Source organism: Galeopterus variegatus, unplaced genomic scaffold, assembly GCF_000696425.1.
Source record: "Galeopterus variegatus unplaced genomic scaffold, G_variegatus-3.0.2 Scaffold290, whole genome shotgun sequence".
Taxonomy (NCBI): domain Eukaryota; kingdom Metazoa; phylum Chordata; class Mammalia; order Dermoptera; family Cynocephalidae; genus Galeopterus; species Galeopterus variegatus.
Genome location: NW_007726401.1, coordinates 580,184 through 595,493, shown reverse-complemented (window position 1 = coordinate 595,493; position 15,310 = coordinate 580,184). Strand labels below are relative to the sequence as shown.

At 43.8% G+C, this 15,310-nt stretch overlaps 1 protein-coding gene across 1 annotated transcript in view; it reads right to left on the bottom strand.

Moving 5' to 3' along the window:
- IFT43 (intraflagellar transport 43) overlaps positions 1-15,310 on the bottom strand; it is a 100,403-nt gene that overhangs the window by 42,130 nt on the left and 42,963 nt on the right. The gene's annotated exons all lie outside the window — the stretch shown is intronic.

Here is a 15,310-nt window from a genome sequence, read left to right as displayed (position 1 = left end):
TTCAAATCCTTTCTGAAGGATTCCCCACTTCTGGGAAGCTTCTAGAATTAAGTGAAATTGTTTCTGTGCTCTTTAGCATGCCTAACCCTACACATCATACAACATAGTCTTGTCTAGTGAGGTCTGAATCTTAGCTTGACAGGGTCAGACCACAGAAAACAGCTTAGTAACTACACAAAAGTCATCTCCCCATATTCTTGATTCAAACCCCAATTTTGTTTGGGGTAACAATGAGCCCAAGTAAAAATATGCTATTCCCTAGCCTCTCTCACATCGAGGGAAAGGCAAACACCACATTTCTCACCAATGAGAAAGAGGAAGCACCCCCTGAAAAGCACAATCCTCTCCATCTCCAGAAAACAAATTCTTGCTAAGAAAAAAACCCTTCACTTCCATGTCATTCTCCCTGTGTCCTGCCTGGAAAACAGGTGTGTCCTAGAGGTATAGGAGACATCACATGACCAGGAGGCAGAAGCATGATGACAAAGGCCCCCGTGCCAAGGACAGTGGGGCAGGAAGACGGAAAGAGCTCCACCCCTCCTGGCTGCTGAACCCGGACCTCCGGTTTTCTGAGACAAACTCCTTTCTGTTTAAACCTTTGCTAATGGGGTTTTCTGTTGCTTGCAGATGAATGCAACCCCAACTAATATAGTACACCTAGTGGCAAATGAGAACTCATTCTAGCCAAGAAGGAACACATATCCAATGGAAAAGCCAACCTCACATAATCATAATTAGTTAACCTTAATATACAATTTCTGCTGGTGTATAAGTGCCCTCTGTGCCTATTCAGTAGTTCCCTACTGAAGACCGGAGAGCTCGGCCTGCTACCGAAGACTGGGGAGCTCGGCCTGCTGCCGAAGACCGGGGAGCTCGGCCTGGTACTGAAGTCCGGAGAGCTCGGCCTGCTGCTGAAGACTGCTCTGCAGCTCCCACCGCTCAGGCCACCAAATGGGTAGGACAACCACTGAGTGGTCTTAAGCTGTTCTTTCATTGGCTGTTAAGCAAACTGGAAATAAAGTTGATGGAATATAAACATCAGTTTCTAAAAAAAAAAAAATATATATATATATATGGTCTCAGATGAGAAAGCAACGATTTGAAATGGATATATGAGGAGAGCAATTCTCAGTATAAGAACGAAAGACATCACCAATACCTGCTAGAGAAAAAAGGTGTCATATGTCAAACTCTAGGGAAAAAGACGAGTAGACCCTCTCTATACCTTGTCCAGCCTAAAAAGAGTACATCTCCCTAAAAAGAATGGAGATGAGAAAGCCTGTAAGAAGAGCCTGTTATCGTGATTTATAATAAGAAATCTGTATCTGGTCGTAATCCAAATATATATTTGGTTTCTGGCACACAGCTCCTAAAACCCTCGGAATCTCTGAAGAGGTAAGTGTCTTTTTACATGCTAATGAGATAACTGGTGGCTGGAGGCTCCTGGACAGCCTCAGGATGGAAGGTTGGTTGTCAGAGGAACCAACCACGTGATCGGAGGGTTGGAACTTTGAGTCCCACCCCATCCCTGACCCCTCTGACCACTGGGGAGGAGAGTGGAGGGGGGCTGAAGGTTGAGTTGATCGCCAATGGCCAATGATTTAATTGATCGTGCCTATGTAATGAAGCTTCCATAAAACCCAAAAGGACTAGGTTCTGAGAACTTCCGGGTTGGTGAACAAGAGTGTATCCACGTGACAGGAGGGTGGTGCACCATGACTCCGTGGGAACAGAAGCGTCTATGCTCGGGACCCCTCCAAACCTTGCCCTATGTATCTCTTAATCTGGCTGTACATTTGTATCCTGTAAAATATGCTTTGTAATAAACTAGCAATAGTAAGTACAATGCTTCGCTGAATTCTTTGAGCTACTCTAGCAAACTAATCCAACCCAGGAGTGGGGGTGGGGGTCATGGGAATCCTTAATTTATAGCTGGTCAGTCAAAAGCACAGGTAAAACAACCTGGGGCTTGCAACTGGCATCAGAAGCGAGGGCAGTCTTGTGGGACCGAGCCCTTAACCTGTGGGATCTGATGCTAACTTCAGGTAGACAGGGTCAGAATTGAGTAAAACTGTAGGACATTCAGCTGGTGACAACTGCAAAATTGCCTGGTGTATGGAGAAACCTCCCCTTACCCCTTCTGGTGTCAGAAGTGAGGTATAGAGAGTGTTGAGAGTGAAGCAGACAAAAAGTTAGTTGATTGTCACATTATACAAAGAGGATTCGACATTGGGAGAAGCAGATTTCTTTTTACATCTGCAAGTATCTCAAGATGGTGCCACATCAAAAAGGCATTCAGAAGAAGTGTTACAACGTGTCCCTTGAACCATTGGTCAGACACCTATCAAGACTTCAGTGGCTCCTATTCTCTAAAAAATGGCTTCATGTCTGAAGTTCAAGGCTCTGCCCACCTATCTCCTACTTCCCTACACAAATCCTGGGCTCAGTCTCCAAGCTGTGCTCATTCAACCACGCTACGGCACGTGCATGTGGTCCACACCCGCCCTGTACCTGGAAGGCCTGTACCCACCTCAGTGTTGGTCAACTGTTTTGTTTCAAGGTAATAACTCGTAGACTAAAATGATGTGTTTCAAGCAGCCATCCAGAAAGTATATTTTGGATGTTCACATCTGCTTTTTGAGTTGGAGAAGGCCTTTGAGACCATTAATGCAGAAGAGGCAGAGCCCAAGGGTGCTGAGCTGGTTACATGAGGCTACCTGCACCTCTTCCCCTCTCCTCTCAGCCCAGGGTTCTGTATTTACAGAAAGAAAGCTCAGTCTTCTCAAACTTGCCACACCCAAGGCTGGTATATTTGAGATTTCCCAGAATCATAATGGCCTACAGGTAAAAAAGAGAACTCTGAGATCATCTAGTCCAAACTTCCCAGGGAACCTTGGCCCAAAGAGTGCATGTGACTTGCCCCATGGTCACACGGTGAGCGAGTGACCGAAGGGGACTAGCACACAGGCAGATGTCCTGACTCCTAGTATAGCATGGGGAAAGGGTGGCCCTAAGAAAGGAGGGTGGCTCAGAAATGAGCTCAGGAAACAGCCTCAATGGCAGATGCCTGGTCATAGTTAATGTGCACTTCGAGCACCTCACTCCAGGCTCTGCCCTCACCCTGGCAACAGAGTCACAGGCTCCCAAACCACAGGCGCATGCAGCTAGTGCACTGGTACCTGGCTCCTGGGTTGGCTGCCTGGGAATGTATCCAGTTCTTGGAGGGCACTGCAGGGTTAGAAGGGATGATCATTTCCAATGCCTAATTGAACTTAATGACTAGCCTAATTAAGCCTTTTAATGGCAGGGCTGGCATGGCCTTGGCTCGTGCCCCTAAGTGCAGGCTGCATCCTTCGCACTCTCCTTCTGCTGGTTAGGCAGCTGGCTGGAGCACAGCTCTGCAGATAGGGAGGCCACAGGAGGTGAGGCAGAGCTGAGGTCACACATTCACAACAGCCCTCAGGGAAGATCTGCTGAAGCTCCAACTTGGACAAAGACTCTACATCAGGTGCAAAGGGCCATAAAAACAGACGGCAGCAAGGCACAGAGAATAGCATGACCCCTACAGTCAGATTTACCTGGGTTCAAATCCTGGCTGGCTACTTACTAGCTGTGTGACTTTGAACAAATTATTTAACCTTTCTGAACATCAGTTTTTTCATCTGCATCCGGGAGAATAATAGCACCTACCTATTACTGTTTTGAGGATAAACCAAAACAACTGTGTTTAGCACAGTGCCCTGCACAGAAGTCACAATAAATGATGTGTATATATGTACGTGTTTATTTGTACTACTTATGTGTGCATGTGCATGCTTATGCATACAAGAGGGCTGCGCAAGACATGTGGGCAGTCCACCAAGAGGTTCTGCAGATGGTGCCAGAGGCAGAATCTGCTCCAAAATGAAGCTACAAATTTCCTAAAGACTAGAGCTGTTTTTTTAAAAAATCAGTGGGTTGATAATAGCAAAAATAAAAAAATAAAAATAAAAATAACCTAAATATCCACTAACAGGGGAACAGTGCATCCGTACTGTGGGATTATTATGGAGCAGTTAAAAAAAATAAGGTAACATGTACTAACAGATCTCCATGATGACTTACTATTAAGTAAAAAATGAAAAAAATGTGAGGTACAGAACATACTTAATATGATCCTGTTTATGTAAAAAAAAAAAAAAAAAAACCCATACATTTTGTAAGTACATCTATTGGAGTGTGTAAAAGGTACCAACAAACTCTTCTAGTAGTTACCTAGAGAGATAGCTAGGACTGGAGGAGATGCTCGTTTCAGGAAAATTTAGCTTCATCTGTCTTATTTGAATTTTTATGCCATTAAAGTGTTCTCAGTTTGCTTGTACAACTAAAAAGGACTTTACAAAATAATAGAATCAATAGGGCTGCTTCCACTGAGTTCCCCAGTAACGGAGGGGTTCAAGGCAGACCTCAATCAGCACTTACAGACACCCAGAATTTGACAGGGACTGGATGAGACTGGCTCTAATTGTCTAGTCTTGAGACCCCTATACTACAGAACAGTCCAGAGAAACAAAGGAATATTCCATAGCAGGCTGTGCTTTTTAGATGCTGTTATTTAAGGATACTTCTGCGGGCAGCTCATTTCTTTCCTGACCCTCAGAGACCCTCTGACTTTACAATCCTCAACTCCTGCCCACCCGGTGGCCCCACTAGCTCCAGAGAATGACCAGACCTACTCACTGGAGAATTTTCACTTCTGCAAAACTAGAAACTGTAGAAACTGCCAGAAGTGAGTCTTTGCAGGACATGCAAAGAACCCATTCTAGAACCACTCCTGGTTTTAATTACAACAAAAGTCAAGGGTGATTTAAATTGTTAAGAAGAGCTGAAGGCTGGAGAGGAGGCTGGAAGCAGGCTCTGGGGAGAGGAGGATCGGTGCCTGCACTTGGCAGTCTTGGGGCAGGCCTCCCCACAGGCCAGCCCCTGGGCAACTGGGAAGCTGCTCTGCTGACTCAGGCCCTTAGAAGTACAGCCTTGTCTGCTGTGTGACCTCAGGCCCCAGCTGTACCTTCCCTGGTGTATGTGAATACTTTGTCTCAAGTCACTGCTTTTTCTCCTCCTGCCTTCCAGGGGCATCAGGTACTCACCTGCTCACCTCTACTCCAAGGACAGAACTGACTAGGGCCGCTTGTCAGAAAGACTGCTCCACTTTTCAGAATGGGAAGTAAAGTATCCAAGTGCCACTAAGCATGGTGCTTATGGGGACAGAAGCCATCACCTTTGACTGGGAAGCACTCGACAGAAATGCAAGATTCCAATTATTTCATACCTAGTCATAAGTAAATTGGTTTTGTGCCCCTAGATAAGCCATCTGGGGCCCTAAACTGCAATGAATAGAACCTAGAACATCTCTGCTTGCTCTGCACTAAACATCCCTCTATCAACCCAAGTAGAAGTGTGTGAAAGTGCCCCCCCAATCCTCAATGAGAAAAAAGATTGATGCCTGCTTCCTACCTCTCCCTAGGCTATGGGATCTACATATACCATATCTAAAAGCTTTACTTTTCTAAGGGTCATGTTATGGCTATTACATGAATAAAGACTGGGAGTCTGCTTTTTCAACCTGAGAAAATATCACAATTACTGTCTGCTCAAGATTAGTTTTATTGAGATAGGAAACTTTGGAGTACTGTGCAGTCCTTAAAAATGAGGCAGGTCTACCCTATACTGAGATTCAGAAATATCAGCAAGAACTATTGTTATGAGATAAAAGAAAAGTGCAGAGTAGATATGGTACCGTTTGTGTGTGAGGTGGGGGAAAGAATATATTAATCTATGTTTTTTTGTAAATGCATAGAGTACCTTTGAAAAGAAACACAAAAAAACTGGTTAACCAGTGATTGCCTCTGGGGTGGGGGAACGTGGGTGCCTGAGGACATAGGGAAGGGAGAGAGAAACTCGCCTTTCATGTCCTACCTTCTGTATCTTCTGAAGTCTATGCTATGTATATTCCTTGTTTATTTAAAAATAAATAAATAAAATTAAAATTCACCGAGTATTCTAATGTCTCAAAAGATGACATGAAGTTATCCAATGACCAAACTACAGGATTTGTACTATCTCCACATCCTACTCTCTCTCTCTCTCTCACAGTCTTCCTGAAATGATCCACCTTTCTCAGCTTAGTTGCACTTGAGCTTCAGGGTCAAACAGATTTTACTCCACAAAAAGGCAACACACTGTGACAAAAAGGGGCTCTGTCTAACAAAGCTAGCCCTGGGTGCTTGTGCTGGCCAAGGAACAGTGTTCTGCTGACACATCCACAGGATGAACAAATGCCTGCCTTCACCTACACCCACGAAGAGTCACTTTCAGTAAGTACCTCACATTGCTGCGCACACTTCAGGGGCTGGGCAGGAAAGGACAGCTCAGTTAAGTGCTTTGCAGACAACCTGTCCTGCCATTATCCATTATCTCATTCCTCCCTACCTACCAGCTACCAATGCAAATGAAATCTACCAAAATAATACAAGTGTTTGAAGGTAGGAAAGGCCTAAGGATAGAATAAGTTTGACATATCTCTTGCTTTTCCCTACTTCAGTAAGGATACTTATTTTTCAAAGTTATTTCAAGGTACACTGTCTGCATGTTATTTACTTCATCTTCAGATCCTACTGAATGTATAATTTCCATCAATAAAAAATGCAATTAAATTCCAATTTTTAAAAATAACTGTGGATCCTCTAAGTTCATTCAAATAAAAACTTCTCTAGTTCTTCCTCTACCATCTTTCTGCCCAGGCTCTGAACATACATTGAAAGCAAAGCAAAAAATTACTCATTGGGGAGCCTACACAGAACAAACATTTATAAGGTGAACATTAAAAAGACATGGTGTTGCTTGGCCCTAAAACCATCTTTTCTGAATTTACCAAGTCTCAGAAGCCACAAGGAGGAAAAGCATATATGCAGGCAAAGCACATGATGATGAAGTTGAAACAGAGGTCCTAGCAGGGAGTTCACGTGAGCATCTGTAACAGCCACAGACCTAGGCATATGGCTCCTGAGCCCAGCCGCTGGAAATGGGTACACAATTGGCTACCGAGGACCTTACCTTCTCAACCATCTCACATGCAACTGCCCTGTCTGATTTCATCAAATCTGCCAAAGCAGCTGGGGTGCTGGAGTGGGGAGCAAGCATTAGCTCTTTCCTCATTCTCTTTCTTTCTGTTTGTTTGTTTTTGTTTTTATTTTTTCCTGAACTGTTTTGAGAGCTCCAGCTGCCTTTGCATTACTAGTAACTAGTTACTATGTAAGAGATTTTTATCTATGCTGTTTGCATCTGGATCAGTAAGCAAAATTGTGTTCATTGATGAAAATCTGAAGGTCAAGGATTAAGTTCTTTTACTTCACTGGGATTCAGGCATAGCTGGTCTGGAGTTCTGTAAGAAACGTCCAAAATTTATTCATTGATCAAATATGTACTGAGCACTTATATGTGCCAATCAATATAGACCCAGTGTCACCTTCAGATGCTGCTCCCCACTCCAGCACCCCAGTTGCTTTGGCTGCTCCAGCCATGGCTAAACTAGTCCCAGGTGTGGCTGGAACTGCAGCTTTGGAAAACACAAGCGGGAAGTCTTGGCACTGTCCACGTGGTGTTAGGTCTGCAGGCTTGTAGAATGCAAGAGCTATGGAGGCTTGGGAGCCTCCATCACAGTTTCAAAAGATGTATACAAAAGCCTGGGGACCCAGGAAGAGATCTGTCACAGGGGTGGAGTCACTGCAGACAGCTTTCACTAGAGCAATGCCGAGTGGAAATGTGGGGTCAGAGTTGCAGCACAGAAACCCCATCAGTGCCATGTCTAGTGGAGCCATGAAAGCGGGACTGCCATGGAAACACCAGACCTGTGGAGCTACCAGAATGGAATGCCAGCCTGGGACAGCTGAAGCATCACCTGAGACCAGGAAAGCCATAGAAGTGGAGCTGTCTGAGGACTTGGGAACCCAACCCCCACACCAGTGTGCAGAGGACGTTGAACATGGAGTCAAGTTACCTGATTTGCCGGCTTTGAGATTTAATGCCTGCTCTACTGGCTTTTGAACTTGTTTGGGACCTGTTTCTCCTTTTTTTGGCCTATTTTTCCCCTTTGGAATGGGAATATGTACCCTATTTTGTTCCACCATTGAATCTTGGAAGTAGATAACTTGTACTGATTTCACAGATGGGACACTGAACTATGGACTTTTGAGTTGAAACAAGTTTAAGACTTTGGGGATGAAATGAATGTATTTGCATGTGAAAAAAGATGAGTTTTGGGGGGCCAGGGGGTGGAATGTAGTTGATTGAATTATATCCCCCCCAAACTCACTGAAGCTTGAATTGTGTCCCCCAACTTTATGTATTAGAATCTTAGCCCCCACTGTGACTGTTAAGAGGGTAGGAAATCCTATAATGGTAATTGAAAGGTGGAGCCTTAAATAGGTGATTAGATTATAGGACCATGCCACAGTGAATTGATTAAAAACGGTGGTCAAGGGCATGCTTCTGAGGGCTTTAAAAGAAGAGGAGAGTCTGTCTCTTTCTCTCTCTGCTTCCACCATCTTGCAATGGGAGATCCCTGGGTCACTGTCACCACTAGATGGACTTTGGACTTCCCAGCCTCAGAAACTGTAAGCAATAAATGTTGTTTTTCTTTATAATTACCCAGTTCCGTATATTTTGTTATAAGCAACACAAAACGGACTGATACAACAACCCTTAATGAAATCGTAGCTCTAGGCAACTATGATCAATGGATGCTGCAACCATCAGGAGAAAGTTCAATGGGTGCTGTAAAATGGAGGCTCACCCCACTCATCAATCACATGCTCACTTAACGTGGAATAACTGGACACCTGTGCCTTGTCACACCTGTGCCTTCAGATGTGCTGCAACGGATGTACACAGCACCACCTACAAGGTCTTCCTGCCAAAACAGCAGTCCTGAATTGAATTACCAGTTAAATCTAGATGTAACTATTTAACAGGGAACACAGGGGAATAGAAAAACAAGTTAAACACCATGACTAGGAAGCAATGGGCAAATCCACATTGTAGGACACTTTACAGGGCAAGTTTCTTACCCTCCCCTGCAAAATCAGTAACACAGAGGGGGGACAGGCAGGGGGAGGGGGACAGTATTGTGGAACAAAAAAGACTAAAGACATATAACAACGACATATAATGTATGGACCTTGATTTGCCTTTTTCACAATCCAACTATAAAAAGACATCTTTGAGACAATGAAAGTAACTGAATATGATCTGGATATTGGATGATATTAAGGAATTATTATTAATTTTGATAGGCATGATAATGACATGATGGTTAATAAACAAAATCAGTCCTTAGCAGTTAACAAAAATTATCTCCAGCAAGAGAGGAAGGAGGGAGGGAATCAGTGACATTCTTTATATACTGTCAAGTTCCTCTGCTCATTCCTGGCCTCATAAAGGATAAAGGATTTTCCCATCCAAATGTACCCTTCTTAAGACTAAATAACTATGTTCCCTTACATATGTCTAACCCAGTACTTCCCCATCTTTTTTCAAGACATGAAGCACTTAAAAACAACATTTGAGTGGCAAACTGAAGTGGACAGAAGACATCTCGTTGCCACAGGGGACCAGCCTAGGGGTCTTGGTAGCGCTACACCTGGCCTGTGGGGCCCAAGGACAGAGCACACTCACATCTGGGCACACCTGCACTCAGTGTACCACACGGCACACTCCAGCTAACCTACCCTCTGTGACACCTTTCTGATAAACTGACTCGTGTGGGGATGGACAGCCTGTAACAGAGCTGGTTTAAGAGGACAAAGCACGTGTTTGCACCTGTACTTACAGATGCAGGAGCCCCTGGCTCTGTGAGGTTTTACCTTTCACACTTTTGTAGCCTAATAAGAATGAACTACTCACTGCTAACAGGAAGGTAAAGAGACTCTGGTATGGCAATGACACAGAGAGAGGACAAAAGCCCTTTAGTATTCTTGGAACATCTATGCCATTAAAAGAGAGAGAGAGAGAGAGAAGGAGGAGGGAAGGGGGTAACCTCGGGACCAGCACACAGCAGTTCTACCGCCATCTTGATGTCCTTGACGCGTGCAGATGGTGTGGAAGTGGTTGGCACCAGAACAGCCCCTGAGAAGGAATGAGCGGCCAATGGAGATTTATGTGAGGAGAGTGAGATGGACAAGGTAAAATTGTCAGGAGGAGTTGTTAGAAAGTAAAATATATTGTGACAATTCCACTCCTGCCGTTCATCAATAAACTGACAGATCATTTAGTGTCAATTAGGAGTGATAGATGGACAAGTCCCCATGATCCTGGGCCAAAATTAATGGCTGGGAGGGAGAGGGTGATTGAAAATGACGGCTGACATTGAGAGCAAAGTCCTGAAAGTCCCTGAGGGGCCATTACTTGCCTCATTCCCTTGCAGATCAATGCAGGGACAAACCCCCAAACAGACACTTTGAGACAAAACTTCATCAGACTACCTTTTCTTCCTCTCTTTCCCAATTCTGGGTCCCTCTCATTCAGCTCTATTCCCCACGGCCAAGACAGTGACCCACCAACTATGAATGTCCCAACTCAGGCAACATCAGAGCCAAGGACAGCTAGCTTGATGATGGAATCTTTGGCATAGCTATGATTTTGGTGCCAGGAGAAGGGACCGGCAGTGATCTAAAGTCCCAGCCCTTTCTCGTGGCTCCAGGGTAAGTATTTGAGTTCCGGCACCCAGCATCTCTAGCCGGTGAGATGGCTGACACACGCTCTGTTCTCTGCCTTGGGTAGTGTGATACAAATAAAGCAGAGGTATCCCTGAGACACTTATTCCTGAGCTACGAGCTCCTCAGTCAGAGCCATAAACCGCTCTTCTACTTCCCACTGGTGACAACACAGCTAGAGAACTCTACACCTCACTTTCTTCCTACCTTCCTTGTTCGGGGACAACTGAATGGAACCTACCCAATAGAGTTGTGACACACAAAGTGCTGCTATGGACTGAAGGTTTGCATCCCCTCCAAACTCTTATTTGAAACCTTCATCCCCGTTGTGATGGTATTTGGAGGAGGGACCTTTGGGAGCTGATTAGGTTTAGATGAAGACATGAGAGTGGAGCCCCCATGATGGGGGAGAGGAAGAGACATGAGATCTCTCTCCCTGCATGCATGTTCCAAGGAAAGACCACGTGAAGACATGACCAGGAAAATGGACCTCACCAAGAACCCGACCATAATGGCATCCTGATCTAGGACTTCCAGCTTCCAGAATCATTCAGAAATAAATGCTTGTTGTTTAAGCCTCCCAGTATATGGCAATTTGATATAGCAGCCAAATTAGACAGGTGCCTAGCACAGTGCCATTTATTATTATCATCCGAAAAGAATTTAAGATGAGTACACTATTTTCCGGTGTGAATTTTCTGCTCAACCACACTGACATTAGGTTACCCCCCTCAACACCAAATCTTAAAAACAAAATGCTGTCCTCATGATCCTCTATGCCTATCAAAATCCACCCAGCAGGACCACCATCTCCTCCACAAGGTACTCCTTGACCACGGAGTTTGCTCTCTCCTCCAGCATCACATGGGCAGTGCTGCCCATCCCATTTGTTTCTCACTTATGATGTGCTCCCTCTGCTGATGTGCTCCTTCTGCTGCTCCTGATTTTTGTGAATGAAAATGCCTGATCTCCTCAATTAGAATTTGTGCTTGCACAGGACAAGAAGCACATCTTCCACTCTACTCCCTAGAATGCCATGCAAATAGTAGGAGCTATTGTTCCCAACATTAATAGGGAAGGTCCTTGATGTAGCTCAAAAATCGCCTCTCTTACCCCTTGTCAGCCTCCTCTCCTCTTTGTTGCAAATCTGTCCTACTTGCTTCCAGATGCCAGCTCTCCTTTACCTCAACATCTCAATAGTTAGTTTGCTTTCCCACCTGGGAAAAAAAAAAAAAAAAGAGGCCAACCCAAAAATTAAATTCTACTAATTCCCTATTCCCCTCAACCTGTCTCGATAATTTACCCAGCCTTTCCAAGCTCCCTCCTGTCTTGGAGGAAAAATATATCCCCCTCTTCCTGTCCACGGTTAATCAGTCTCTCTTGGAAGGCATTACCCCATCCCTCCAGGATCCTTCTCTATCTATTATTACCCTATTTCATCTGTAATCACTCTTTCCTCACATATTGCAGATATGATTCTCAACCCAGACTTCCCCTTCCAAACACTGGCCCCTTTCTCTCCTTTCTTTCTCAGAGCGGTAGCCTACATTACTATCCCCATTTCATCACTTCCCACTTCCTCTTCAACCTACTGCAATCTGGCCTCCGCCCAATGCAAATCACTGTAACTACATCCTCAAAGGCCTCTAGAAATCTCCAAACAGTCAAATCCAAGTTTCTATCCTTGTCTTCTATTTTTGTAGATGACTCAAATTGTGTCTCTTTTTTGACCTCTCTTCTGGATTTCTGGATTGTGGGAATTATCTACATGTAGCGTCACTGGCCCCTAAATCAGGTCTCTCCTCCTGCATTCCCCATCTTACAGAACCACTACCCAACCAGTCACCTTAGCTAGCATCTTGCAAGGACCTTCAACTTGTCCTCTGCCCTGCATCCAACCAATGGCACTTCCATTAACTCCACCTCCAAAATGTCTCCAAATTTCCTCTTCTTTCCATCCTTGCACTGCTGCCTTAGTTCAGAATCTCATCATCTTTCACACCAAGTATTACTTCTCAACAGTCTTCCAACATTCCAGATCTCCACTTTCCACAGTAGTAACAAAGTGATCCTTCTAAAATACTGACCTGGTCATTCATTCTTTCCAATAAGTAGTCACTGAGTACTTATTATGAACTAGGCACTGCTTGAGGTACTGGGTGTATGTAAATAGGAGAGTGTGTCTCCTCTCATGGAGCTTACATTACAGTAGGCAGAAAAAGATGATCTGTATGTGAACTAGGCACTGCTTGAGGTACTGGGTGTATGTAAATAGGAGAGTGTGTCTCCTCTCATGGAACTTACATTACAGTAGGCAGAAAAAGATGATCTGTATGTATGTATCATGCATGCATGTGCATCAAGTGGTGGTAAATAAAGCAGGTGATGGGGAATACACAGTGATGGGGGGTGCTACTTTCCATAAAGTGAGGTCAAATAGGACCTTGTAAGCCATAGTAAGGACTTTGGGTTTTACTCTGAGTGGGTGGAATGCTGGAGGGTTCTAAGAAACAAGTGAACTGTTCTCATCTATGAGATAGCACTGAGGGAGGCAAAGGTGTAAATGGGGAGACCAGTCAGGAGGCTCTCACGTGAGTCAATGCTAGAAATGATGGTCGTTGAAGCTGAGCACTGACAGTGCAGACAACAGACATATTTCAACCGCAGACCTAACATGGTTTGTGGATGGATTGAATGAGTCAAGATAAAAAGAGAAGTCCAAGATGATTCCAAAGTTTATGGTCTGAGTAACTAGGAAGAGGAAGCTGTCATTCACTGATATCTGGGGAAAACTTTGGAGGTGCAGGTTAGGGAAGGAAAAGAAATAAAGAGCACAATTTGCACGTTAGGTTTGAGTGCATAGTCAAGTGGAGAGATCAGGTAGACAACTGGATGTTGGGGATACGTGGGCTTGGGATATAAGTTTTGGAGTCATCAGAGCACACACGATAGTTAAACCTCAGACTGGGTTGAGATCATGCAGACTGAGTGTCGACAGACAAGAGGGAAAGTTCTAGGATGAGCCCTGGGCACGCCAACATTTAGGAGGATCAGAACCAGGCCACAAGGAAACAAGCAAGTGAATATGTCAGAAAGTAACACATGAAAAGGAAAAGCATCCCTCTCCAAGAGGAAACTGATTTGATCTGCAAAAATATTTAATATTTTCATTGAGGAATAAACACTTGAGATAATCTTTTGTCCTCTAAGAAGCAGACATAGGATTTCAAAATAAATTCCAGATATTACAAGCACTAAAATCCCCTAATAACTTAGAAAAATGGGGCTCCTCCATAAGATTCTCACTAGTATATGAAATGCCACTAGTGACATTTCAAAGTCACCTTCTTGTTTTTGGTTAACACTAAAAATTAGTGTTATGTTCTATAAAGAAAACAATATCGTACTTCATATCATATGAACAGATGGAAAGTTACAGTGAGCAGAATAACGAGTCTAAAAATAGACTCAGGTAAGATTTAAAATGTGATAAAGGTGGTTTCGCGAATCATTAGGGAAAGATGGATTTTTTTAATAAATGGTGCTGGGACACCAGCCATTTAGAAAAATATAAAATTGAATCCATACTTCAGATCACACATCAGAATAAATTCCACATGGATTAGAGATCTAAATTTTAAAAATGAAAGGGTGTGGCTGTGTTCTAACAAAACTTTATTTATAAAAACAGGCAGCTGGCCTGTGGGCCATAGCTTGCTGACTCCTAGCATATAGAAACAAAGAAAGAGAAATTTTAAATTTTATATATGCATGTTTATTTTTGCTAAAAGAAGCATAGAAAGGACAAACCAGAAACTAGTAGATTACCTATATAAGAAGATGGGAATGAGGTAGCGGGGAAGGGTGGGAGCAAGACACCTCTACGCATATCTTTCTATACAATTTTAACTTTTTTTTTTTCCTTTTTGTCTTTTTTCGTGTCCAGCAACGGATCGCAACCCTCAGTNTCGCAACCCTCAGTGTTGCGCCCGTACCGGACCGGGACCAGCAACGGGATCGCAACCCTCGATGTCGCGCCCGCACCTCGCTCAGCCAGTGAGCGGGAACCGGTATGTATGTGGGATCCGAACACTCCCAAGCGGCGCACTGTAGAAGTGCGCCACCGGGCCGGCCCTATACAATTTTAACTTTTGATCCATGTAAATGTTTTACATATTCAAAAGTAGATTAAATAAGAAGAATGAAAAACTAAATCTTAAAATTGAACACAAACAAATAAATGAACCTAACAGTATATTAAATAGATAGCTTAAGCTACACGGGAAAGAATTCAAGTAACTTCTGAAGCTTATGATATATCCTAGTGACAAAAAGAACTGCAAAGAAGGAGAACTGCAAGCCTAGGAGGCTTGTTATTGGTAATGACATTAGTGTGGTAATTATGAAACTTTGTGTGTGCTAAAGGATAGAGTATATCTTTTAAAATGTATGTCCTACCTCTGTTCACTAAGAGAGCCTTAAAGCAATGATATCCCAATAGCAATGAGCAGTACATGCCCAGATTTTGAATTCTAAAATCATTTTCCACCAAAAGGAGCCAG